Source organism: Micropterus dolomieu, linkage group LG19, assembly GCF_021292245.1.
Source record: "Micropterus dolomieu isolate WLL.071019.BEF.003 ecotype Adirondacks linkage group LG19, ASM2129224v1, whole genome shotgun sequence".
NCBI lineage: Eukaryota > Metazoa > Chordata > Actinopteri > Centrarchiformes > Centrarchidae > Micropterus > Micropterus dolomieu.
Window position 1 is genome coordinate 23,356,780 of NC_060168.1, and position 19,986 is coordinate 23,376,765.

The 19,986-nt window shown below is 39.7% G+C and overlaps 1 protein-coding gene and 1 long non-coding RNA gene across 3 annotated transcripts in view; one reads left to right on the forward strand and one right to left on the reverse strand.

The window, feature by feature from the left end:
• The window catches only part of LOC123957778 (ecto-NOX disulfide-thiol exchanger 2-like), a 102,341-nt gene that overhangs the window by 11,242 nt on the left and 71,113 nt on the right, over positions 1 to 19,986 (forward strand). The window lies entirely within an intron of this gene.
• Positions 1,693 to 18,347, reverse strand: LOC123957779. The gene is made up of 6 exons (XR_006821892.1): positions 18,313 to 18,347; positions 4,287 to 4,543; positions 2,247 to 2,365; positions 2,076 to 2,135; positions 1,908 to 1,990; positions 1,693 to 1,806 (listed from the first exon to the last, which is right to left on the reverse strand). It is a non-coding gene; the product is annotated as an uncharacterized LOC123957779 (long non-coding RNA).

The window sequence follows — 19,986 nt, forward strand, 5'->3', positions numbered from 1 at the left end:
CAAAATTTGTTCAGTTGCTTTAAAAAAAAAGTCTTCATTGGGGAATGGATTGTGGTCAGCATTTACAAGGAAGTGATACATCACTGGTGTAACATTTCAAGAGGAAAGCAAAACAGCTTTCATTTGAGCTGTTAATGTATACTGCTCTGTTTATTTCTGACCAATAAAATGCACCTTAAAGTCAGTGTATGTACAGCAATATGCCTGTACATAAGTATAGTAAGCATTCTCTTTCATGACAAATTTTCTCTTGTCCATTTATTTTCACTTTCTGATATTTCATACACCCCCCAAGTTTGCTTGCTCTCTTGATACATCATCAGAAAATGAGGAGCTGTTTTTAATTTGTTTGCTTTTGTGGCAGTCTTGTGTTTATTTGTACTTGAGGTATTTGCTCAATGCAGTATCTCTGTTTATGATAACTCTTTCTCTTTGATTGGGCTTTATCAAGGATATCACATAATACACACAAAAATCTTTTCTAAGTGAGGTTTGGTAGACATGTTGCAGTCTATTACCCGCAGGTCTCATACAGGCTTTCCCTCAGGAAATTGGTTAGCAGAGGTGGTAAGTGGTGACAGCAACAACATCCTTTGATACAACATCTTTTAAACCAACTTCCCCTCGATGCAGGATCAACTGTTGACTGCAGTGCAGTGGTGAATTTATTTCTCACACACTAGCATTGTTGAAACTTGTAAAAACTCTATAGCAAACTTTTTTCCCAACTTTGCATTGTGCTGGTCTGAATGACCACTGCGAAGCAAACATACAGTGTAATCAGTCACCTGCTAAGCTGAATCTGACCTATCCTGACACATCATTTACAAGCTTTACCGAGTTTTCCCCTTTGTTGTAGAAAGTTTTACAATTTTACAGGCATGCTACCCGAAATGTTGCCTACTGAAACCTGCTCATAGTAAACATATATCTGTCTCAAATGTTTAATATGCATGGGTCCAGAGTACAAGTGCAGGTGCGCCAGAAATCTATTGCACCTAACATTTTGCAGGACAATTTTTGTGTGCGTGTGTTTTCCCCATAACTCACTAGTGGAAGAAGGTGAGAGCCAATCAAAAGCAGAGAAGGGGCGCTAGATTTAGACTGCTGCATTGACTCAACGCTGATACCTGTGACTTTGGCAACGCAGGTACCCTCACATTAATACTTGTGAGTTGCTGTCTGTGTCTCTCTGCAATTACACTGCCAAAATGCTAGTTGGCGGTGGGGTTTATATGTTCCACTGTGTTGACTTCTGCTGGTGAACTGGCTAACTTCCGGTTCAGCCCTCCGATAATTTGAATGGGGGAGAGAGGCTCTTCTAGACTTTCCACATGTTCCACTTCATCTTCTGCCAGTACTCTCTGCCTCGCTTCCAACAGGTGGAAACACAAACAGAACAGCATTGCAGAATTGCATGCTCACAATGTAGGTTTTCATTGTCATTTTATAGTTGTAAAATGAAATGAAATTTGTAACTCACTTCTGCTACAAAGCAGTATACAACATGCAGTATACAAAAATAATCACAGAATGAAACAAAAATAAACTATAAACTATGTTTTACAGAGTAGTGCTGATGTAATTGAGTCAAGGTTCAAAAGTCTCACAACCTGGGGGAAAGAATACATCTCACTGAAAAATAAGTTCACATTGACAAACAATGAATCTAATCCAACAAATCTTACCCGCTTCCTTCTGGATCGACACTGGGCAAAACTCTTAAGGCTGTCGCCCTAGCAGCAAGATCTGGCTGACTGTACCGGATGTTCCTGTGTGCTGTCTCACAGTGGGTCTCACTAGCAGCTGGAAAACAAAATTTAGTGTTATAAATAAATAAATAGCATAGCCACAGTACAAAAAAAAATAAAGAAATAAAACACCACTGTAAAAAGTTTGCTACTTACACACAATGGCATCATGATCCACACAATGTAAATCCGGAGACCAAAAAGGATGTGAGCACCTCATTGTAAAGTGAGCACAGACTCTGAAAACAAAATTACGGTCTAGGACAATCAAAAAAATGATTTACTTTTATACAGTACAATGCATGCCTGTTCTGTAAATCTAACCCTTTCTCAGCATCATGGGGCTCGCAATTTCCCTCAGTTGTGCAGGAGACTGGCCATTTCCTGTGAAATAAGGCAAGATAAAATGTCACTTTTGTGAACTAACTTATACTGATTTTGGCTGGTTTTGGCATAGCAGTGACCAAGTCTCACCACAATTTTTAGATTGCTCACCCATCTTCTCTTCTTGTTCTTCCACACTGGAGCAGTTGTTGGATTTAAGAACAGCCACCCTATCCTCCCTGGCAACATTCTGGCGTTCAGTGCAGAGAACTGCTGACTTAGATCGGCTTCTGCAAACAATTTTATAGGAGCTCAAATCCAGCGTTATGTAAAACAAGAGTTACAGCTTGCTCTAATTCCAGTGCGCAGGCTGCGCTCCAAGACGCACACACCTTGAACTCGGCACGTAACTTATATCTCCCCTCTAAATTAAACAGAAAATGAACTAAATTGTGTTTTTAAATGGTTCAGTTCACTTTCAAAAGACAGACATGAGGTGTGTGTGTGTGTGTGTGTGGTGGTTTTGCTAAGATGGCTACCTGATATAAGAGCAGAGTACATGCTATTAACGATGTTCGACGGCGTTTCTAACACTTTTCCAGCGGACTTAGCATGCTAGCATAAGCATGCTAACATTAGCTTTCCATTTGAAGGCAAAACTGATTAAAAACTTAAGTTAGCGAACTCAAATCACAGCAGGACTCACACAGGACAAGTCAGATATTACATAGAACAGAATACAAGAGTTTGGTCACATTCAAGTTATAATTAATAACTTTTATCGACACAGCATGGTTCAGCAGCAAATTACCTCTGACTCTCCGGTCCTGTAAACAGCCAGAGCATGAACCCACCCCGACACAATTGAAATTGCCTTAAATCCCAGTATTTCAAAAAAGCAAACAGCAACAGCATTTATATAGCATATATGTATGTTTCTTCTTTTTCTTCTTCTTCTTCACAATTATTAGCGAATGGCAAACAACGAATTGGTGCATTACCGCCACTGACTGGTATGGAGTGTGGTACAAATTATTAGTCTTTATGTTAGGCTATTTATACATAAATAAATAATTAAACAAAATAAACTCATATCCTCTTAATCACATTGTTTAGTATAAGATACTGAAAAACAATTCATGTTATTAATTAATTAATTATTATTAAATCAGTGAACTTTTATCATTGTGAGGTTTAGAACCAGCTGCCTTCTTTCTTCCTCTTCTTGCTTCTGACAGTGTAACATACCGTGCTCTACTGTTTTTTCTTGCCCGCAGAAGTCATGTTTGCCTATTTTGAATTATGTGCTGTTTAGTCCGAGTCTTTATATGATTGTTTGGTCTCTCCTGTTCCATCCTGCACATCTCATTTCTCCAACTATTCTCTACACTCTGTAAAAACACGGTCCTTTCCTCTCTTCCTCCAATTACTTTTGCCACCATTCCTTGATTCTGTTTAGTTAGCCTACTTGATTTCTTGAGGTGTCACCTCTGACCAGTGGTGGCTTAGCTGATTTATATTTGCATAGCTCGCAGCATGTTGATTTAGATGTGAAAGCCTCCCCGAGACCTAGGGGAAGGGGGGTCATGAGGGCAACACTGAAACAAAATCCATGTAATTTCCCGGTAGTTCCTGACAGTTTTTGGTGCTGGCCAAAAATTCCCGTTAATCTTCACGTCTGCAATTTAACGTGCCAATAACTGCTGAAAATCCCACTTTTCATGCAGTGTATAAGTTTTTTTGTTTTACAATAAAGACGTTTTGGCCATTTGTTGCTGTGATTAAAATAAAGACAAACAACAATTTACCTGTAGGTGTTCGTGATTACAATCATTTACATAACTTTCAATGTGTATGGGAAATATGGCACTAGAGGTGCTGTGAAGAATTTGCACCTAAACTTTGTGGCTGTGCACCTAAATGCAAGATTTAGATGCATCAGTGCAACTAATGCAAAAGTTATGCATATATACATACATTATAAAGGTAGATGAAGAAACCGTTTACATTTCCGGGTAATATACTGGCAAGTATTTTCGGCAGCTCATTTTGGAATGTCTCTCAGTTGTCAGAACTCCAAAAAGTGTTTCTCTGTGATGCTGTTGTTAATACCATTTTTAAACAACTACCAAAGAAAATGATAACATAAAGAAAAAAAAATCCAGTAAAGACATCAGCTCCTATGGTTCCTGTCAGGGCTCATTTATTCACCTCTCATGCTCATGTTAGTCCTTGCAGCCTTCCCGCCATGTGTATTCTCATCTACATTCACATCCCTTTTCTGACTATGGCTCTGCATCCAAAGGTCTTCCCAGTGGGGTTTGCTGTCTGCGTTTCACTACACCCCTCATTGATTTGTCTTCGTCTGTGAGCTGAGGAGACCTCCACCTGGGTCAGCCCAATCTGAATCCCTCTTTAGGCTGCAGGTCTCAAAAAGTTCAGATGGCCCCTCTGATTATTTTCGGAGCCTGAGGAAATAAAAACAGTGTGATAAAATGAAATTACTATTTTACTTTATGCCGAGAAGCTGTCAATAACTTCCTCAGTGCACTTGGCCTTTTGGCAACACCTTCACAAGCTCACCAGGAAGTAAGTTAGGGAAAATAGCAACATCGAATCCCTGTAGTCAAGACACCCCACATGGCACTGTTACTAATCAGACAAAGTATACATAAAATACAGCACACTGTTCATTATGTTGGACCAGTATTTAATTAAATGATTTATACCTGACTGAATTAAAGCAAATAATAATAACAATCCTGCCCACATTTTTCAGAGGTAGGAGGAAAGCAAATGAACAATGAGACACACACACACACACACACACACACAGTAGGGTTCTGTTCTTTCCCTCCTTTTGTCCCACCTCTCCTTCCTCCTAAACTCATGTTTTTTTCCCGTTTTATTTCACCACATTGAGCATTTGACATCAAACTGTCCTGACCATGGCCTCCTGCAGGTGACAGATGCCCACGGGCTCTGAGTCATCATTGCGGCATTCCTGCATATCATTTCACCAGTCTTTTGATGGATGTGTTCTCCACCTCTTTATGCCTTTGAGTGTGACAGTGTGTGCTAAGTGAGTGGAATACAACGGTTTGCTCCTTAATTTTCACTATGTGAAAGTCTCTCCAATAAGACCTTGGAGTTCTTGCTCTCTAAGGAGCATCACAGCTGCAGTGGACAGCTCCTACTGTGCTGCAGCACCAGTGGAGATAATCTCCCTGTCAGCAGCCTGTCTCTCTCCCAGATGTCAACTGAAGCCAACTGTTGTGTACCTCCAGTTTGCACTCCCGCAGTGCTGTCAGCAAATGCTCATCTCACCATTTTCTGTGCTAGTGATTTTAGCATACTATCACATGCCAAGCTTACTGCATACATTTCTGCACCTCAGTGTTGGAATGCAGGGAGGTGTGAATGTGTTTTATGACCTCTTAGTGCTGTGTGTTGCAATGTAAAATGAATAAATCACCACACTAATTTTGAAAAAATCAGAATAATTAAAGTGAATAGTGTCTATGAGAAGGAATGAGCATTCACTTCAGTCATACATTAGCCATGCTGTGTAGCACCCATGTGGGAATGTGGGTTAGTAAGTAAGTAAACGCTTTTCACAGACATAACTCACAAAGAGCTTTACAAAAACATTAACATACAAGAAAGAAATCACAGAAGATGAAGGGACCAACCAAGCCACATGAAGAAAAGTGAAAACTAAAATCAGAGTACATAGTAAAATACATAATAAATATATAGTATGTAGAAAAATAAACATTAAATACATAGTACACAATAAAAATACACCATAAATACTAGGGCTGCCTCCAACTAAAGATTTTCCTAGTCGACTAGTAGTCATTATTTCAAGCCATTATCACACACTGACTGAGGACAGCCATTAGTCAACTAGTTGTCGCACACTTTTATATTTGTTTAATTATTTAAAAATATATTTTTGAGGCATCAGAAAATGGTTTTGAGTTCCATGACTGAGAATGAATGTTATAAGTAACATTGTTAATTCTATGTTACGTTACAGAGAAATACAAAACCGTTATGATGAGCCTTCCCCTCAAGTATTTCTGACTTCTGATTTCTAATTCTGATTCTCTAAAATATTCCTTTACACAAGGGGCATGAAGCAGTAATGATTCTGAACGTGTCGGAACAACCAGCAAGGCAATTTCAGGGCTCTACAGTGCGACCATTTTGCTCGCATATGCCCCTAAAAATCGATTTGTGCGATCCATCAAGTAGTCTAGATGTGGAGATATTTCACAGGATAACTAAAAACTTTGACCTGCTGGTGGCACCACAGGAAAAGTAAGGGAATCAAATGCCAATCCGTTAAATAGTTGTCGGTATACTTTACTAAATGCAATCATTAAAATTTCTGTACAAAATATAACGACAATCCAGCTGATTGTTGCTCAGATATTTCTGGCTGGACAAAAGTGGCGGACTGATCGAAACAGACAGAAATCTACATCTCTGGAGCCATACTGGCAAAAAGTGGGTACCTTGTTTGCTGTGCATTGAATGCCCTTAAATGTTACTTCCTGCTTCCATGTTTTCTGTTTTTCATATCAGAATAGCTCTTTAGTTTTCATGATCTATAGATGTCTTTGATGGCTTAATGGGCTGTACCTTAAAGGTAATGCTGTTAACTGCTTGTTAACATGTAGCATGTTTTTCTCTGTAAAAGCTTAATCTTTGTTGAGAGATGCCAGCAGCACTTGACTTACATCATGGCACACAACACACCCATTACAGAGAGGAAGCTAATTGGATTCACAAATCAGCTGACAGCTCTAGGTTTATAGTGGCACTGGGCTTTATGGGTAATATTAAAGGGACTGTTGGGCAGTTTGTCAGACGTAGTTTGTAGCTAGTGTGGAACTGGCACAGGAGAGAGCACCAGGGGAGCATCAGCATTCATTTCTTACCTTTTGTTGAGCTTTTACTGAGCAAATGCCACTGGTGAGCGGCGAGTCACTATGATACCACTCAGCCCCAAATAACTAAGCCCTAAATCATTGACTGGAATGAGGCATGCATTTGAAGGCAATTAAACCTCTGACTTATTGTCTAAAATGAAGACCAGGCTAAGTCATTTTTGATGGGCTTTACAAAATCCTCTTAAATCAAAGAGCATTCAGAACAGCATTAATTAACTTGTTTGTTTGAATCTCATAAGTCATTTGCCCCTCTCTTCGATGTACTGCAATAACAAGCTCAGGCCATTGACAAGGACTAAGCTGGGAGGATGAAAGAGAAATGTCATCCCCAGAGATTTTGTACTTCATAAAAACCGAGGTCATCTGAACTGAATGGAGAGGTCAGAGCATATGGCCTGGCACAGTATGAGATGACCTGTTCTCACTCCATCTCTGTTTTGTGCTCTTTATTATGGCTGAGTGAGCAGGCTATTCTTGCTGTCAGAGATAGTATGGTCCTGCATCACAGGAGAAGAAAAAGCCAGAGTAGCCAAAGTAGCCAAAGATCCCAGCTGCATCTTTTCAGATTGTCTTGTTTATCCTTCGTCTCTCTGCGCTGCTGACACCGGTCCAAACAAGAGCCACCAAGGCGGGGAGGAATGAGGATTAATTGTTTTCTGCAGGTACAGAGGGCAATCCCAGCGGCCTGCTTTGTTTGCCCCCCATCGAGATTCCGTATGCTGGGTGAAATCTGTACCTTTTCTGCCGACGAGTTGGCTTGAGAGTGCTTGTCTGCACTCTGGACTGAAAAAGAGCTCCAGAGCAGCACACTGTGGCTCGCCTCCCAGCAGAAGAAGAATCCAAACCCAAAGATCATGGCATCCACTTGGCTTATTAAAACCTGCAAACATCTAAATAAAGTATTAGATTACAATCGGGTCGTGATTGGAGGAATCAGGCATTCTGTGCCGCAGTCTGTGAAAAGGTATAATTTCAGCAGTTTCAGTTCAAGAAATCTGTATATTTGAATGCATAGAGGGCTTGAAGGCACTGCTTTGCTTACTTGGTCAACTTGCTACTGTGTTTTCCCTTTTTCAATTTCTTGCTTGTCCTTGCAGTGAAGATTGGTTTGTGACAGTTCCAAGATAAATGGCTTATGTCCCGTGGAACATATTTTATTTTGCTATGTCCAGTAGATCATGCCAATAAATCAACAGTATGTGTGTAACCTCCCTGACTGTTGCCAGCACAGCTTGGGGTGTGCCAGATTTGGTCAACAGCTGAATGATAAATTCCCTTTCTGAAGGCCACAGGAATATGTGGGTGTTGCTAGGCTGATTTATTAAAGAGAAAACAGAATGTGAGTGGAGGAGTTTTGTTACTGATGGGGTCCAGAATGATATCAGCTGTTGCTGCTGGCAGATATTGAGGAGGTGATGTCACTGTAGGTGTGCACTGGATCATCTGGTTGGATTGACTGTCGAAGCCAATGCAAATGCAGCAGGATCCAAAAAGCAACCAAATCACTCCCTCCAGAGGGATTTGCACTCCAAGCATTTTGCCTCCATAAACAGGGTCAACCAATCTCTTCATCTATACTAATCTCCGCATACTTATTTCTCTTTAACAGTTTTATAACAGAGTACAGGCTTAAATCCCACTTCCTGATGATGACAAGTTACGTATTGTCAACAGTAATTCAGTTCTTTATCTTATAATCAGAGCAGAGGATTCATATACTTAATTGGATATAAACTTAATGTATAGTACAAACTTAATTGGATGAGTTGGAGGCTAATCAACACATTTTTGCTCAGTCAATAAAATATTTAAAGCTGCAGATTGTTTCAGTTCAGCTTCATCATGTAATGTGTCCCTTTATTCACATCAAAGCGCTCATTAGTGAAACTCTACTCTTATCTCTGCACAGCATCTGGTACATTGAAATATTGTTGGGGCTCCCATATATACAAGATATATCAAAGTTGCCACCTGTACTCATAGTTGTCTGTACAGTAGGCCCCAAGGTTATAGTTTGGATTTTTCATTAGTTTTTATTTTCATTTTGTTTTGACTTTAGTTTTCAGTTTAGTTTTAATTAGTTTTTAACATGGGTTTGCTAGTTTAGTTTAGTTTTTATTAGTTTCAGTGTTAGTTTTAGTCTTTGTTGGTGCATGATGCAAAGCTCAGTTCAGGTTACTTCAGTTGAGTTTAGTTTGTTCACAAAACATTAAAATACAAGTGGAATCATTAGAAATAATGCAGATTTGTGAAAAGGGACACCCTTTACAAACTATTTGAAGCTTGTATGTAGGGGCCCAAACACTAAGCATATATATATATATATATATATATATATATATATATATATATATATATTCAAAGTAGATTGTATATTGAAAACATTTTGTCTAAATAAATACTACAAATAAATGAAGCACATGCAATCTACAGTATTATTTCTAACCTACATACAGAAAACCCTAAGAGCAAACTACCCTAATCCTACTACCCAGTTGTAGAAATTCATTACATCAGTCTCTAGCTCTATCATTCTTGGTTAAACAGGTGAAATACGATAAACGGAGGTGAAATACAATTGATGGACAGCTAAGAAATTGAAAGACCCCCCTTGCAGCCACAAACAACAGGTCCCAGCACCCTGAAGGCAACTATGCCTGGAAAGCAGTTACATTAAAATCTAAACCTTTATTAATTAAAAAATAGGCATTAAAACAATGTGAAGCACAAAGAGACAGGTTGGCTGAGATATCAATGACCCCATAAAACACACACTAGCTGACGTTAACCAGGTGCAAGGGGAGCTCACAATCAATGGACAAGGGGCAAGTTCATCACACACGCAGGATGAGCACTAAGCCAGACCATCAGAACAGAACAAAACAAATCAAGGAAAATCCCCACCAAAACAGTGACTCACTACTTGCAACCCAAACTAAACAAACCACAACTCTATACAGTTGTTGCATTCATATTATTTTGTACACATGTAGGCTATGTATAAAAGATAATAGAAAACATGTTCAAATCCCACCAACTATGCAGACAATCTCTACCTGGGTCTCCCCGACTAAGTTAGCCTACATGGGGCTCTCCTCGTAACTCCTCGGTCGCCACCTGCTACTCTGCGGCCAGACGCTGCCCTAACCCCGGGCTCTCTTGACAGATAAAGCAATTGTGGCAGGACAGCCACACGACACGCAGTGTGCAAGCTCTTCATGCGGAGGACAAAAGCATAATACACCCGTGGCTTACCAACAGGTGCCTATCGGCTAATCACCGCGCGCACTGCTGAACTGCCGGTCCAGCTAGACCAACTGCCCTGCAACATAAGTCCCACCGGCTTGATATCCACTCGAAATATAGGCTTAATAGGGCCCTATGAAATAAATAAATAAAAACTAAAGACATTTACTCTTTCATTTTAATTTATTTTAGTTAGTTTTATAAACCTACAATACAGTTTTAGTTATCAATTTTTTGTAAAGCCTCGTTTTTGTTTTTATTTCAGTTAACGACAATGTTTTTTCACATCTATTTTTTGTTATTTCGTTCATCTTCGTTAACGATAATAACCTCCCACCCATGTGTGAATGTCCATCCATCCATCCATCGTCAACCGCTTATCCTGCGTACTGGGTCGTGGGGGGCTGGAGCCAATCCCAGCTTACATTGGGCGAAAGGCGGGGTACACCCTGGACAGGTCGCCAGTCTATGGCAGGATATGTGAATGTGTATAAGTAAATAAGTAAATGTTATTTTTCAACTGTCGCACCATTTCCTGCTGGGTCCCTGGCCCCGGTCTTGAAAACCTCTTTTTCCCGGCATTCCAAAGCTCCCCCGGTACTCCAAGCTCAAATCCGGGTAGAGTCAGCTAATAGACCAAAGGCAGCTAGAGATAGCAGCAGAGCAGTGCGCATCAAGAGAAACAAGAGAAAAGGTCCCTGTTGGAACAATCCCCTGAAGGCGCAGCTCCCAAATGGAATTTGAGATTTTAGTTTTTTTTTTATCTGCTACTATCTGACTAATGAAAAGTTTGTTGACTAAAACTCTTAAAGTTGCAAAAGAGATCGAGCTGATGAGTCAGACTTACTAGTACGGCAGACATGCTAAGTGAGAAGAGTTTTAACAAAAGTGGTGAATGATAATGTTGAAACAAAGAGACCACTACTCTATGTGTGTGTGTGTGTGTGTGCGAGAGAGAGAGACAAAGAGGGAGAACGTGAACAATCAAGCTAATTGTCAGTGGGAGAAGACAGAGCTCTGCGCGCCAATTCACATACTGTACATTTTCACTCTAAACTTAATATTGCCGCTTTGGATTGATGCCTCACATCTGTTACTCCCTATGGTACATCAGCATTCATAAAGCTCCTTACATTCAGTTAGCTTAGTGTTCACCACACACACACACGTATACACCAAGCTGCAGATGACTTTCAGCCTACCATATGCCTGTGTATACGGTAATGGCTGTATTGTAAAGCATACCGCTGAGATTGTGACAGCTTCCTTTCACTCACCCACAGTAGGAATAAATGTTTGTTTTCCTGTTTTGTTAAAGTTAAATGTAATGGACCCCTGAATACATGTCTCTCTATCTTTTAACTAAATACAGTGAGGAGGAAGAGGGAGCAAAGAGGAGGCGAGGGATGAGTAAAGGATGTAGCGTACTTGGTGGTGTACTCCATGCCGTATGCTCACACACATGCTGACTGTGAACTCCCACATAGCTATCTGGCCAATACCTGGCAGTGTCAGAGAGCTCCTGATTTTTCCTTGCAAGTCTTACGCTGGGCAGTTACAGGAATAGTGTGACATTTTGGGATATGCTTTTGGATTTCTTGTGGAGAGTTAGATGGGAAGACAGACAGAGGCTAGCTTTTTCTGCCGGATTTAGTCTTTAAACAAATTTACTGCTTACTGCTGGAGGTAGCTTCATATTAACTGTGCTGACATAAGATTGGTATTGAATAGAGCTGGGGAATTCGTTGACGTAATTGATTACGTAAATACGTCAACTCGCATTACGTGCGTCGAAGTGTCACTGCATCTGGTGTTAGCAGGGATTCCCCTGGACAAGCTGCAACTACAAGACCTCGCCTTCGACCGTATAGTATTTTAGACAGACACTCAACAACGTGCTGCTCCGTGAGCTCTTTGAATTGGAAATATTGCAGCACAACTGCTGTCCACGAATACGTGGACCGGCATGAACACGTGAAGCGAAAGTATCCCGGAGCGCTGACGGCAGCACCGCAAATTGTGTTTACTTTCTGTCTCTACACAAGCACGACACATTATGAACACGAGGACATGTAGTCCGTTAAAATGTATGTAAAGTATTTCTTCATTGCCTTCATGTTAAAAGTAATTTCCGCCCCGCTGCTGTCATGATAACGTAACTTTACACCGTGTGTCATCTAACGTTCGTTTATTTGACGGCCATGTATGAGAGAAAAAACAGCTGAATCTAACATTACAGACAAACTGTGACTGTACAGTCTGAGTTGTTTCAGTTGTTTTCTTTGCCCCTGATGCAGGAGTACATTTTATTGTTATTATCACAACACATCAGTGACGTGGAAATTTCATTCATTTTAAGATATGCTACTATTGTCATTATTCTAATGTGCTTCTTCAGGATGATTGAATAAAATATTGAATTATTGATTAGACATGTTTTTGTTAATCAAGTAATTTACTTTTTTTCTTTAGAATACACAAAATTAGTCGTTAGATTAATCGACTAATCAAAAAAATAATAGTTAATCAACTTGAAAAATAATCGTTATGTACAGCCCTAGTATCAGAAGTTGTCATCTCATTCTATGCAAGAAAGCAAAAAAGTAAATGAACTCAAAAAATTATTTCTTTAAAGTTAGTTGCATGGGTCAAATCAATTTTTAAATCGTTGTAACGGCAGATTGTGCACATCTTATAATCTGAGGATTTTTTTTTAAGACCGACTCATTTGTAGTGTTTTTATGACTTTAATGATAAGGTTGGGATGTTTTTTATTTTGAAATATTAAGCGTTTAGCAGCTGATCGTCCATTAGCTAGAGGTAAATCTTTGGTCAATTTAAACTAACTACAGGTTATATTTAAGCAAGGTAAAATCTGCCTGCCCTGTTTATTTATAATGTCCTTGCCAAATTACATCATATTTTTAAGAATATGCATCTTTTACAGTGTAAACCTGATCTGTATATAAACTAGGGCTGAACGATTTTGGAAAATAATCTAATTGCGATTTTTTTTTTTAAGCTTTCGATTACAATTTAATTGCGATTTTTTTTTTTAAGCTCTTTCCCTTCTGTATTATCAAAACAGACAAGCAGTAAATCAGTGTATAGGATGCCCAACAATATTAGATAGATTAAACATACACTGTTCTTTGTTGTAGATCAGGCCTGTGTTATGATGAAATTAGGTGATGCATGAATTGTATGAATTATTATTATGAGCAATGGTGGAAAAGAAATATCAGAGAGAGTCAAGTCATGGCATTAAATAATATGATATTATATCATCAGGTAAGAGTTCACCACACTGTATTATACAGTAAGCGCTCAATACAAAATCCACAGTTCAACCACCAATTAATGAGTCTATCTCAAAAACCTCCAAAAGTACTCAGTTTGAGGTTCAATTCAAAAGTTGGCCAACGAAAATAAAACCAAGTGACGCCTTTCGTGTTTAATAGACGAGCTTCGTAATTCTCTGACAACACCGGAGTTTCCCACCCCCCTCAACCTGCGATGCTGGTAAGCAAACTAGGCCTCTTTCGGACTTGTGAATTTGTTTTGATACGCCGTTTCACAGATATTTCCTGAGCTGCTGGTGGCTGTGTGTGTGACGCTGGCACCCATCGCTTACCTTACTACACGTGTCTGTTGTGCATTTTTCCTGCCCTCCAAAGTGGCGGATGGCCCGGCGATTTCAACCGCCAACACCACCAAGTTACCCGCGGGTGGCGGGTGCTACTTTCATTCCCTGTGTGACGCTAAAGTTTCTGTAGTGTCAGCTTCTGTCAAGCTTAAGGCACAACAAGTCAAGGTACAGCGTAACGTGCGAAGTTGACGCTTCCTCTGTAGACTGCTTTACTCTCGCGTGTCATGTGACAAGAGTGTAATCGCAGCCTTTGCGATTCGAAAATCTAATTTTATGATATCGCGATATCGCAAATGCAATTAATTGTTCAGCCCCAATATAAACTTGCAAAAAAAAAATTTAACCATAGGAAACAGCTCCAAATGAGAAAACTATTAAACCAGTACATAATAGGAGGACTGCCTCGATAGCAGCAGTGTTTCGGGACCAGCAGAACCAGTGATTTATTACATCATTCATAAACAAAATGTTTGCTGTGCTTCCCGGTCATTTGCCCACTTTGGCTGTAAAAGAGGGCACAGCTAACATTGATTGTAGGTATCAATAATGCAGGATATTTACTGCTGCTTATTAAATGTGCTGACATTATTTGATAGAATTTCTGACAGTGATTGATGCAGTACACTGTGTTGCACTCGTATTACTTTCCTTGCTGCCCCGAGGAAAGATGAGATGACTTTGAAGATCTTTTCACAGTCTCAATGTGATGACACACTATCATATCAATAGAGTAGTATGTCTACTATGCCTTAATGCTGTGGTAATTATGCCCTAAAGGCAGTGATAGGCTAATCCTTATCATTTACACTTGTGTACACTATCTATCTGATTTCTTTCTGCTGCAGACTTGTTTTTTTACTATTGCATGTTTATTTATTAGTCGTTTCTTGACAGAACATGAATGCGAGTAATTTCCTAAGGCCACATAATTTTAATATTGGAAACCAACCATCATGTTTTAGATGCCAAAGTTGACAGAATGGTTGTTTGCTTTATCATTTATAAATATTTGAATTGGTGGTAATAAGGACTTGGTGTAATTATTCTACATATTTCAGTAATTAAAGTGATGAAATATGGTTAAACAGTTAATACAGGTGTAACACAAAAATCTTCATACAAGATCACAGAACATTGAATTGAGTACAGCAAGTGGCTCTATTTTACTAACAATAGAAGAACAATGTCACACTATTTAGCTATTGGCTTTTACCTGACCTCTTGTGACACCGTGAGGCTTGCATTATAGTGCTGTGAAATTTGGTACAGACATTCATGTCCTCCTCACGATGATAACTAACCAACCATGTAAATTTGCCCGATCCTTTGGTATATGATCAAATACCACCATCAGCAACACTTCAGTGCTAATTAGCAAATTTTTGCATCCTAACATGTCAAACTATGAAGGTGAACTTGGTAAACTTGTTACTTGCTAAACATCAGCACATTAGAGTTGTCATTGTGCATGCTAGCAAGATGATGTTAGCATTTAGCTTGCGTCACATGACAAAAGCCAAATGATTTTTAGACACCAGAATGTATTTGTTTCTCATAGGCTGTGGTCCCTGAGCAGGATAATTGTGGCAGTCTGCTATATAACCTTATAATTAAAATTTGGCTACAGAAATCTGATGTTCAAGCACACATGCCCCAGATTTATTTCCACTTGCGATCGTTATATAACAGCTAACACAATATTAACGTAAAGTAGTTTAAAAAGAAACTCACCCCTGCTCTTAATATTCGTAGGCTATTTATGTTGTCTCCATCTGTCATTATGCTGTATGAAGTCCCTGGCTATCCTCATCCACTGTGGTCAAAAAATCCCATGTGTGTGTGGGCACACATCAAGCTATTTAGTCTTCTCTGGGTCATGGGTCTGGGTCAATGACAGCGACAGAACAGGCAGAGTGGCCAGCGTCAGCTGGAACCAAGCCAGATGAACACCGAATGGAGACTTTGCTGGCTGAATGAGACACACCAGACACAGTGTGGCAGGTTGGGCAACCGAGGCAGTAGCACTGTTAAGCTTCCCCAGGGGGTTCACGGTCAGTGTTGGGTGAAGTGACCGCAGCTGCAGTTCCCTTAACTTTCGTTGGCATTGTGGCAAAAAAATTTTTTTTCTGCGATTCATTGTCAATAAAACTGTTAATCTAATCTAAGTTAATCTAAGTACCAGTCATAAGCAGCGCCAGATGGCTAGCATTTGTGTGGGAAACGTTATGTTTACATCACATGACTGTAAGTGTGTCTTTGGAGAAAATTGCAAGGCAATCACTGATAATACTTGCACTTTTCCCGTTACGTGTTATATACAGCTTGTATGTTAACGTAATTAAACAGCCAGCCAAACTAAATTTTTACGAGCCAGGAAGCGAGCGCCATGTTCAACAGGCGACAACTTATGAGTGAAACTGAAATAAACAAAAGGCAGAAAATACTTATAATGTCTCTTTGACCACAAACAAACAATAAAGTTGCTGAATGACTACACAACAGCTGGTCGATAAGAGCTAACACTAGCCATCAACCAAATTACATTATTTAAATTATGTGTTACCATTAGCATCTAGTCTAACTTTATCACAAATTAGCATCTCTGTCACGCTAGAATGAATTCCTGTTTATTCTGTGCATTTACAACTAAAATTGTATACAGAGAGTAAACCTAGGTCACTTATACATGTCAAATAATGTATTAAACAACTTGCAGCCATTGCTTTCGGGGGAGAAAGAAAAGCGAAGACACAGGAAAAACCTTCACCATGTGCACATGTATGCCTGCAACTCTCCACTGGGGTTTCCTACCCTAGAATGCAGAACATGTTTCTTGCAGTATCAAAATAAATGTTGATAAATCAGAGGGCAGAACAATACTGTTCAACAGTATCTCCCTGGCTCTGGGTGATCCTCGACGTTTGTTGTTTGCAACAGCCTCCAGAGAAGTCACACCCCTCAGTCGATATGGTTTTCAAGTTAGTTCTTGTTATACGGCGGGCACTCCCACCCCCAGGCTCCAGATCTGTTCAAACAGCTGTTCTACAGGGAATCCATTTTTTGTTTCAGGACTTTTCTCAACAAAGTGTTATCTTAACTTGTCAGAATAATGTGTTTAAAAACCTTTAAAAAAATGTTGAGCTCAGTTGTATTAAATGCAATTGTTTCCTCAAACTGCTATAAATGTTTCAAGACCAGTAATAATTAAATACAGGAATAAATGACAGAAGAAGTTTGGTCATGTGGTGGCTTCATGAGGAATCCCTAACTAATTAAAAAGTCAGCAGACCTCCAGGCAGTAGATGCTGGCACGTGACTTGTTGTTTTCTCTCATCTAATCTCTTTGTAAGACCAGATAATTAATGGTGGTGTGGCAGGGGAGCCCACAGCCATTAATGGAATGGATTCAGCTTGTTTACCCAACTTATTCCATGTCCTGTACTTTCTTAATGAGCATGTGGGCAAGGGCAAGCCATCACCATGGTTATCAGACATTTGGGGCTGTGGTATCAGTAAGGGTCTTCTTGTAGACAATCACACGACTATAGATAAGATTAATGATCATGAACTATATACGATGACATGCAGGAAGTATCTCTACAGGCCATACGCTATAGAGTAATGGCAGAACTATTCTCCATAAGGATCAGCTTTGATACATTCTCATTACTGTTATGTAAACAAAAAATAAAATGCATCAAGTAATAATAGGTTTAAATACATAGTTTATATGTAGTTGTATTGTTTTAGTGCACTAAGATTTGACAATGTGTAAAACACCAGGATGGCAGCGGGTTTCTTGTTTATTCAGTCAAATTAATATAGCTATTTGTAACAAGTGACAAGCTAGTTTGCAGAATGCCATTTACTCGTCCAGTCGGACATGTAGCCTGCAGGGCAGACTTGCTCCTGCGGGGAGCTTGCTGTTCAAATCCCCCCACAGAGCATTATTTCTCCACATAAAATATATGTGGAGAAATTGGGGAGCAATAGGAGATAGGAATTGCTCCGGGTAAATTCCAGACATACCTGCAAACTCGTCACCTTTTGGCGACAATCACCATTTTTAGTGTTAACCAGGTAATACTTGTAAATCATGTACTGTAGATATGTGACTGCGATCTGTCTTTGCTGTGAGATTGTCCTTCCCGACGATCAAACATCAAGCTTACTAGACTTACCAATAACTAGTTTAGTCTTTCAATTCTTTGGCGCTCTTGACCCACGACCTTGGCGAATGTGTCTGTCAGCACTGCTACAAGCTTTTATTTTCGTAGCGAACATTAATATACAGCTGAGGATAGCGGCTTACTTTGGCTGGCCTTCAACTCAACAATCAATCATGATTTCAGTTAAAGGCTAAAGTTGCTATTACTCTTACCTTGTCTGTGGTCTGCTGACAGAACACAGTGTGCCTTCTGATCAGGTGCTGTCGTGCTGTTGCCGAGGCGACATAAGTTTTGGTTTTTTTACGGTGGATGGGCGGTAACATTACAGAGTTGTTTTCTTTAGCTTGAAATAATCCCATACTTTGGACACATTATTCTTTGTCCCTCGCTATTTTCTCTCTTTTCCTCCACTTTGCAAACAGCGGCATTATAATCACAACGTGTTCACAGCTTAAGTGCGATGTGCAATGCATTTTATTATTCGATTTAATCGATGAATCGTTTCTGCCATATATACGTAGCTGGACGATAGAAAAACTCAAAATGGATAAATAATCACATTATGACGTGCTCAATCATTTATTTCGTTTTGTTGCAAATTTCACACTTTACAGAAGAGAAATCTCACAAGTTACTGAAGGAAATTCCAAATTCCAGTGAAAATCTGTATCAACCAAAAATTTTCAAAGTAACGGGCTCACTGAGTGTCGCAGCGGGATGATCTGGGCTGTGCCAAGTCAGGTGGTGTTCATCAGCTGACTGGCACAAATATGGCTTCAGACACTTTATCCGCCTTTTTGTTGTGTTGTTTTGTTGAGCCTATAGCAGCAACTTCTCATCAGTCTTCTATTTAATTGGCTGAGACACTTGCCTCTTTGTCACTCATTTTAAATGTGTCTAAAAGTTGGCGCTGGACATCGGACCTCGCGCTGCGCTGGCTGTGCCGTTGGCTTTATTTGACTGGCTCATCAACGGAGGAGCATGGTTGGAGAGAAAAAGAGTTTCTGGGGCAAGTGAGCTCAAACCTGACAAGCGTACATGCCATCTCTTTATTTAGATGGCTTTTTGTCAGTGTTAATTATCTTGCTTTCTTGCTGCAGTGCCACTGCAAAATAAAGAAGCAAGGGTTTGATGCAAACTGCTGCCCTTCTATTCTTTTCTCATGACAGCCTGAAGGGCCAAAATCACCACTGTGGTTTCTAAAATTAACAGTTTCAGAGAAAACCAGGTCAGTGTACTATTAAAGCCTCTAGGGAGCTTAAACAAAAAGATTTTATTTTTCTTCTCAGCCCACTGTTAAGCAAACACATGTAAATATTTTACAAATTTAGACATGTGAAACATGTTGCTTTGGCTTTATTCAGTAAAAGTACAATAAACTTCACATCCCGTATTTGCCACAATAGAAACAGTTTCATATAGGCTCTTTGCCATGTGTGTTGGCACAGTTCCTTTGCTTCTGTGTTCATTATTTCCTTTCACTTTGACAATATTAACTACATGAAAATGAATAGTCAAGCTGGTGAAAACCACTGGCTCATTAGCCCATGCCATGAATCATTTAGCTCCCAGCGTCTCCATTTCATTGGTTTTAAATTGTTTTTTGTTCCTACTGTTTACAAATCTGTTAAGCCACCCTCGTCAGATTATTGTGGTGGAATACTATCATTGCACCAGCGCAACCAACAAAAACATGCAGTGTAACACCACTTAGTTGAATAGTCCGGATGAGACATACATACATCGGATGAGACTATTAATACACTATATCACAGAGAACATGGTGTGATGGTGTGAAAGTGGGTGTCAGGTGGCAGAGGTGTCATGTGAACTGTGAATATTTATGGAAGTTCATTCAAGATTGGTGGATTAATTCCAGACTGTGA